Below are 9,072 nucleotides of genomic sequence, written 5' to 3'. Positions count from 1 at the left end.
TCGTTGAGATTCAGACTTGAAGCTTGACTCATCTTGATCGTATTGATTCAGAGAATAAGGGCAGAGCACTGATTTATTCTACATTGCCTCCCAAATCTGTTTTCCAACGACTGAGTTCTTCTGCATGATCGCCGAGTTGTTCTGATCATTTTCTAACCTGAAAATCCTAAACTGTAATAGCAGGCCACCGAGTGGAAGAGCTATTAATGGCCGCTGGCTGAAATAGTTTTGTCACTGTGCACAGGGGCGGAGCTCCAACTTTTTCCACAATTTCTAACTTGAAAAACTCAAAATGTAGTAGGCCACCAAGTTGATCATTTCGAAACATGAAATCCTCAAATGTAATAGCTTCCAATCCAATCATTTGAGGATTTCAAGTTGAACAGGGCATAGCACCAACTTCCTCACGACCACCGAGTTCTTTAAAGAACCATTTCAGTCGGCTTGCTATAGAAAATGGACGCCCACATTGTTCCGGCAAACAAGCACTTTTGCCGCTCCAAAAACCACCCAAAATCGGCCCCTGTTTCGCTACTGTGGTTGCTGCGAGCGACTACTGTAGCGAAAACCGGGTCAAGAAGATAAAATGCAATCGGATTTTGGATATTCCGACCCAGACCCCATTTTGCATCCACTTTTCTATAACTTCCGTTTTATTCATTATTATTTTATCAATTATTTAATTAAATAAAAATAATATACTTCACCTAAATGAATCTGGTGTTAAATAATTTCCATTATTTAATAACAGTTATTACACAAATAATTTCCACAATTTAATATTTGTTGGAAAATTAATAAAATTTCAACCATTTCCTTCTGTAATTTTGAAAAATAAACTGTAATTACAGTAAATTACTAATTCGTTAATTATTTATTGCTTATAGTTATTCCATTAATAATAATGATTATTACACAAATAATTTCCATTAGTCAATTATTTCTGGAAAATTAATGATCTCTAGAATGAAATAGCATTTCCTCATAGTGGAGGAAGAGGTGATTTGTATCTTCCTCCAAACCATGTGGGCACTTTGCACCCATTCTAATCCCCCAATTTCTAAGTCTATTTCAGGACTAGGTACATTGAGAGTATGATTTTAGGAGGGCAGGATAGTTTCCAATGGATGTTAATGTGGCAGTTCTATCAAAAATAAAACCATACACATTGACAAATAATGCATTTGATTAAGCTTTGAGTCAGAGATAATTTTGGCCTTACCATTGATCAAATAAAGTAGAATCGATTTCCATAAGCCATTCAACATCAAGCTATATATATTTATATTTGGTTTGATATAAACTAAGAAAGAAACAGAAAGTTGATATAAACTAATAAGTGTTACACAATAGCGGTTGGTCATCCAATGGTTTTGCCTTTCTCTAAGTTTTTGTATCCAATTGATGTTGAACCAGAATCCTGTAGACATGTTGGTCGATTTATAAGGCAATAGTCCATCTCTTGATGGTTTTCTTGAACCAACGTATGAGCTTTAGATATTCTTAACCCCTCTAGCTCAACTGTAACTTCTTTCATCGTGGGTCTGTTTTTTCCATTTAAATCCAAGCACCTCTTTGCAAGGTTAGAAACCACCTCAATTTCTGCCTTTTCACCCTTCTTTACCACTTGTGCATCAAGAATTTCAAAGAGTCGGTTCTCCTCCATGGAAGAAAGAAAATAAGTGGCCAAGCTTTTAATCTCTCCTGGTCTAAATGAAGAAATTGGCTTCTCTCCCGTTAAAAGCTCTACGAGAACTACTCCAAAGCTATAAACATCACTCTTCTCTGTAAATTGACTTGATTGGAAGTACTGAGGATCCAAGTATCCTAATGTCCCTTGTACTGCTGTGGTTAGATGAGTTTTGTCAACTGCAATCGGCCTTGAAGTCCCGAAGTCTGACACTTTGGCTCTATATTTATCATCCAAGAGTATGTTTGAAGATTTAACATCTCTATGATATATTGGGATAGAAGCTGCTGAGTGTAAATAGGAAAGTGCTCCAGCAACTTCAGTAGCAATTCTTAGTCGATTATCCCATGTAAATGGCATGTCGTCATCACTTCGATCATGGATGTGATTGAAAAGGGTTCCACTAGAGATGAACTCATAAACCAGCAGAGGAACTTCTGTTTCCAAACAACAACCTAACAATTTAACCACATTTCTATGATTAATCTTGGAAAGTATAACAAGCTCATTGATGAATTGTTTGATTTGATCTTCATCCACCATTTCCACCTTTTTGGACTTCTTAATCGCCACAATTCTTCCATCTGTTAACATACCTTTATATACTGTACCTTGGCCACCTTGACCAAGTATTCGATTCACGTTATAGCCATCTGTTGCCTTCTCCAACTCCTCAGCATGGAATATCTTGGTGTTATCGAAATTACCTTCCTCTAAAGATATTTGTTGTTCTAGTAACAAACCGCCATTTTGTTTAAAGAACTTCTCTTTTATTTTCTTACTTCTTATTGTCTTATAGAGTTGGTATAACCAGAAGCTAGCAAAGAATGATAACAATAGAGCTAAACTTGAGCCAATTCCTGCATAACCATTAGAAACCAAGTAGTTGAATAATAATTCAAGATAAATGAGATGATTCAACAAGAAATTAGAGTTGATTAATATAGACTAATTGTACTTAACAGATTTCCTTCCTCTTAAATGGAGTTTATGATCTTAAATCTGTACTTGGATTAGGTTTCTTAGCTTAATGCGTTAAGATCAATTTTCCAATCTTTATCAGATAATTAATCATGCATACACATATTTTGGCAAAGCGGAATTTCCTAGGCTGAAAAAATATTGCCACTTATCTTGAAACCAATAACCTAAGTGGTTATTCGATCCCCTTTAAGTGCATTTGGTTATGTCTTTGCTAGTGGTACACTTACGATTCTTATGCCAATACTTCTGCCTTTTAATTTTATTTTTCTCCCCTTTTAAGCTAGTTATTCCATTTATTTCCATAAAATCAATATATATGACAAATTTCAGATACAATAGGTACTCTAATAACTAATAATCATGGTGGAAAGATATTTTATTGATGATAAGAAACTGGTGTAAAAGTTATTTTATAACGTTTTTTGAGCAACATATATAAATGCTTAGAACTTCTAATAATTAAGGTATGCACGTCAAGGCTAAACCTTAAGATCCCATGATCTCATTTCTAAAATACCCCTAAATTCCAATAGTTTCATTTTTAAAATACCCTAAAATTCCCATGATCCTATTACTAAAAGTACTCTTAAATTTGATGTACTTTTAGGTGGTTACCTTGGTTCATGGAAAATTTGAGGATTCCTTGTCGGTGCCTTGACTCAAACTTGCCCTACCATCGGGAATGGAGCGGGGATGGGGTAGTGGATTTTGTTTATAGGGTAGAGATGGGGAGGGGATGCCTTGCCCCGAACCTGCCCAGTTGCCATTCCTAATCAGTCAAAATCTATTCAAATTGGTAATTAAAAATTTATATTTTCTTGACCCATCTTCTTACTATAATGTTCACCCAATTTCATCATCAATAAAAATAGTGATGCGTAGGACCCAAAATGCCCCATGGAAAGAGTGATAGATTTTATAATGATAATATTAAAATGAGGGAGAGTGTATATAGATGGGGGGATGCATTTTAGAAATTGATTGGGGAGTGGGGCAGCATGATACTTTCCTATTGGTTTAAATAAGATACCTTAGGAGAGAGATTATATGAGTATTTTTAGGTAGTTGGGCGACATGGCTTAATGGGAGTGGTGGGAAGGGGAGAGGAGAGAAATTCAAAGAGAATGCAGAGTGGGGATAATGGAGAGAGGCATGGTGATTGGACCCGTGCGATGCAGGGAATTTGTTAAGCTAAAGTTAAACAATAGAAATATATAAGAGTATATAACATTTTAATAAACAATCTGGACCAAACTCAATCAGAGTTGGTCAGTTTTCTAGTATTTCAGATTGGCTTTGGTTTAATAAATATATATTAATATTTTATATTTTAAATTTAATTTCTTAATACTGGAAAGTAGGAAAATTCCCATATTTTAGTCTAAAATATTTCATATCATAGATTTAATTTTGTAATTTATTTTTTAATAATATCATTGTAATTTATGAAATTAAAAGTTAATTTTTAAGTTTAAATCTTTTGAACACACAAACTAAACCGAAAATAGACCCAAATTGATACAACCCGAGTTGGTGGGTTTGTAGTAATGATCAATCGGTTTCGAATGACAAACTGCGGACTTGACCAGATTGATTTGGTTAGTGAAACAACCTACAACTAAACTAAACCAATCATTTAACACTCCTAATTTCAACTAAATTTATAGTCTAATCTCTAATAAACAACAATAATTTCATGATGAATTTTGTAAAATATGGAATTATTAATGATATGAATATTATTAAATATATTATTTTTTTGTGTTTTGAATAAATATTTTAAATTTACATATAATTTCGTTATTACATTTAAATAGTTCTTAATTTTTTTAATTGAAACTTTCTTTAGATAGATATAGATAAAAAGTGGGGGAGAGGATAAATAGGAATCAGAGATAGTTTAGGAGAGAATCTCTCTACTAAATTAGAGATAATTTGATAGATAAATAGGAGTTAGAGATAATTCAGGAGATAAATAGGAATTAGAGACAATTTAGGAGGAAGTGGGGGAAAGTGATGCCACTTAAGTAAACATTAGAAAAGCTTTGTGGTTGTTAGAAATAGTTAGGTATATGTGATTTCCTGGTTAATTATGTAGAATTAAAAAATAAAAAATTCAAAAAAACAGAAAATTAGGAAGGGGGGTTTCTTGCAAGGAGAGCTATGTTGACATTAAAACAAAGGGGTCAAGAAATTTTCTCCTTTTTTTGAATTTTTTGTTTTTTTATTCCATGTCATTTTTGAAACAACAAATCAGATGCACTTTCCCAATAACTTAAATAATCTCTTCTCCAAAAATTTATCCTAAACTCCCTCCCCCACTTTCTCTAGAATTATCTCTAATTCTTATTTATCTCCACAATTATCTCTAATTTAGTAGAGAGTTTCTCTCCAAAATTATCTCTAATTCTTATTTATCATTTCCCCTACATTTTATCTATATCTATCTAAAGAAAGTTTGGATTAAAAAAATTTAAGAATTATTTAAATCTAAATTAATAATATTGAAATTAATATATTACGAAATTAATAATAATATTGAAAATAATGAAATTATAAATTATAACATAATATTGAAAATAATAATAATTTAATATATTACGAAATTAATAATGAAATTATGTAATAATAGTATAAATTTTGATTTTATGGATAATTAAATTCCATCAAAAACTAATATTTTAAAATCTAAATATATTACATATTATTTAAGTATTTAAATAATTGGGTATTTTCAATAACAAAATATTTAATATAACTAGATTTTAAATAGTTAAAATAAAGAAATTATGTAATAAATTTAAAAATTTTCTGAAAAGTAAAAAATAATTATAACATAATATTAAAATTAATAATAATTTAATATTTTTACATAATATTGTAAATAACTAATTTCGCTTATATCAAGTAATAATTCAAGAAAATAACTTTCAAAAAATTTAATATTTATTAATAATAATTTTAAACTCTTAATTTTTATTTATTATATAATTATATATTCTAAAATTAATATTTATTGTATTTCAGTAATTATAAATTGTTTTTGTCATAAATGTATTTTCAATATATGTATAAATTTATTTATTTTTTTACATAGAAAACTTTCAATAATTATTGGTGATTAAACTACTGTTAGTGAAATTTTTAAATTTAATTTATTGTATTTATTGAGTTTTTGTTATAACTTACTGATTAATATTTATTCGAGATTTTAATTTTTATTGAATAAGTTAATATATTTTTTGTACTTATTGCACTTTTGTAATTATTGTATTTTTTTTATTGTCAATGTATTTTCATTGGTTGTGTATTTTTGCTATAAAGTTTCAATAATTGTTGGACATTAAACTATTGTTATTTATCAGAGATTAGAATATTAATTTAGCTAAAATTATGAGCGTTCATGAGTTGGTTTGGTTTGTTCTTAGGCTATTTGACCAACCAAATAGACCCGGGCAGGTTGGGGAGTTGGTCAACTGAAACCAACTAACCTTTTGTGAAAACCAACGCACTTAAGTTGTATTTGTTTGGGTCGATTTTTTGGTTTGGCCAATTGATTCAAAAGATTTTAACTTTTAAAATTAAATTTAATTTTAAAAATTACAGTGTAATTATTAAAAATTAAGTTAAAAATTGTATTTATGATATAAAACATTTTATAATAAGAAAAATGGGAAAATTTTCAGTTTTTCATATTATATTTAAAATATAAAATACTAATATATATCCATGGTTACGTCATTCGATTTTGGTTAGTTTACAAATGACTAAAGTGAAATTGATCCAACTTGGTCGAATTAGGAAATTTTTTGACCAAAGCCGACCTAAAATACTAGAAAACTGACCAACTTGGGTCGAATTGATTGGGTTGGTTGGTTTAATCAGTTTGATGAATAAACCTTTCATTAAGGAGTTTTTGTTTTGCCATTAGGCCCATGATTTTTTATTCCAAAAATACACTCAACACTTTTTTTGTACAAAAAATAAAATTAACTAAAAATAGCCAATAGAGTGGTTGCACATGTCTTATAAAGGGCAAAAATTATATTTTTATTTTTATTTTCTTCTAATTAAATTTATTTAAATGAACATTAGGGTCAATACTGTCATTTTCCATTATCATCTAATGGAAGATTGATTAAACCCATTGCAAATTATAAGTGGTGTTTAAGTAAAGTTTTAACTATAGGGTAGATATTTGTAAATCCATGAAACTAGAAGGAGTATTTTAGTAATTGACACTTTCTATTATTTAACTTTTGCTTAATAAATCTTGTACATCACACCCGCTAGTATATATATATATATAGATATTATTTAGAACACCCAAAACAGTTGTTTCCCTGATAAACCAATCAACCAACCAGAAAAATGAGGCTCCATTGCAAGAAATCACTACTTGTGCTAATCTGCACCATTTTTCCGATTAACAGCAATTAATAATACAAAACACCCCTAAAATAAGGCAAACAACCCTCAGAACCAACGGCGCACCTGTACAAAATTTATACATGCTCCAGCGCGCAGAAAACTCGAAACTTTTTACAAATCCAAAACTAATTAGTATTAAAAATCAAAGGGTACTATTAACTAATTATCCCCGTTTCATTACGATGAGTTTTTGGGTAGGAAAATTTAAAAAATGGAACTAGAATATATTAATATTACCTGTAACGATCGCAAACGTTCGACTTCGATTTTTAATGCAACCAGTACCAGATCCTCCCTTGAAGCCGTCTCCGTGAGTCCCCTTGGGGCACGAACATTTGTAACTTCCCACTGTATTTGTGCACACATGTGTGCAGTTATTGCCTTCCTTGCATTCATCAATGTCTACATGCAAAACCAGCCATGAATGGAAGTTATTAATTCTCAGTAGGGTGAAATGAATTGTGAAAACAAAAAATTATTAAGAGAGGTCGCCATCATCACCTTGGCATCCTTGGGGTAGATAAGGGTTCCCCCGGTAACCTTGCTTACAGTGACAATTATAGCCGCCGGTGGGGTTGGAGGAATCGGAGCAATAGGTGTTGTCTCCACATGCGTAGCTCGTCCGATTCTTTATTGCATAGGTGCAGTTGTCGTCGGGGATTACCCAGTCCAGCACCACTGGAGTTACAGGGGCTCCGTCGTACCGGATCGGAAGCCTCTTCTTGGGGAGATCCATGAGGTCGGGTGAGGAGAAATTGAAGTTATTAAACCAATCTTGGTCAGCCAGGAAGGCGTAGCTGCAGGGATTGAAGTCCAACGAGTAGTCGTGGTCGTAAAAGCTGGAGAGGCTGACGTTAAAGGTATGAAGACCATTTGGAATGGAAGTCTGGCAGCATCCAATGCCGGAACAGGAGCCATTAATCAGAGTTTCGTCGCTTGTACAAAATGAGATGCAACCGCTCGTAAAAGAATAACCCGAAGGTGATGAACTCGACATGTAGGCCTTGGTGTCGCAACCGATCGCCGTGAATTTGGTTCGGGTGCTCGAGAAGCTATTTACTCTTCCCAGTGTGATATCTACTTCTTTGTAGCCGACAGAGATTCTCCCAGACTCATTGTAACAGTCGATAGCAATCCGGATATAGACAGTGGAATGGCCTTCTAACGAGATATTCAGGAAGGGTATGTTTCCTCCCTTGTAATGAAGCACTGGCGGGTCAAATGAAGTGTTACAGACGAATCGGAAATCTGATGAGTCTCTGAAACAGTTAGAACCATCATCTCCAATTCCGAAGGGATACGGGATGTTCACTTCCCCACATTTTTCTTGGCAACCAGGCTTCGCCAAACTCTGAGAAGAAGTTGATTCCGCATTCAGAAATAGGATTACTGACACGACGACAATATTCCAACCCATCTCTCTCTCTTTGCAATTGTGCAGACCTGATTTTAGAACATAGATTTGTTGGTAGCGATATATATATATATACACGATAGTTTAGAACTCTGGGTAATTACTGAGACACTCCAACTGTTAGTCTGTTACCCTCTATAATTATCAAAGCCCCTAGCCGTGTTAATTGGTGAACATGAAGTTACCTAGTTGCCCTTATATATTATTTTTCTGCTAGCTTTGAAAGCAAAAGCGAAAAGAAAAGGAAGAAATCAATTTTAAGCGATATCTAATTTGGATTAATAAATACAAAAGATTGTATATTCTAGCATATGGAACCCGGTGGTTGGAATGTTGGATCAAATTCATTAATTGGATACCATTTAGCATGGCTTCTATTAATCTTGGCCATCCAAGCAATATACCGAGACTTCAACCAATCTCGCATAATCAATTAAAGTGATGTACAAATTAAAACATGCCAACGATCTACACCATCAAAATGGCCTCAAATGATAACTCAATTTATCTCAACCATGCATTCAAAATCATATTACCGATATTTCAATATAAA

The 9,072-nt window shown here is 32.4% G+C and overlaps 1 pseudogene across 1 annotated transcript; it reads right to left on the bottom strand.

The window, feature by feature from the left end:
• Nucleotides 1-1,360: 1,360 nt before the first annotated feature.
• On the bottom strand, nt 1,361-8,532 carry LOC148851887 (wall-associated receptor kinase 2 pseudogene; annotated as a pseudogene). Its single transcript, XR_016099413.1, has 3 exons — nt 7,607-8,532; nt 7,343-7,507; nt 1,361-2,550 (listed from the first exon to the last, which is right to left on the bottom strand). The product of XR_016099413.1 is annotated as a wall-associated receptor kinase 2 pseudogene (transcript).
• Between the last annotated feature and the right edge of the window lie 540 nt (nt 8,533-9,072).

This window comes from Nelumbo lutea, chromosome 5 (assembly GCF_056320005.1).
Source record: "Nelumbo lutea isolate HS-2025 chromosome 5, American lotus-T2T, whole genome shotgun sequence".
In the NCBI taxonomy this organism is placed as follows: Eukaryota; Viridiplantae; Streptophyta; class Magnoliopsida; order Proteales; family Nelumbonaceae; genus Nelumbo; species Nelumbo lutea.
The sequence above is the reverse complement of the archived record's forward strand: the minus strand, read 5'-3'. Positions and strand labels throughout refer to the sequence as shown.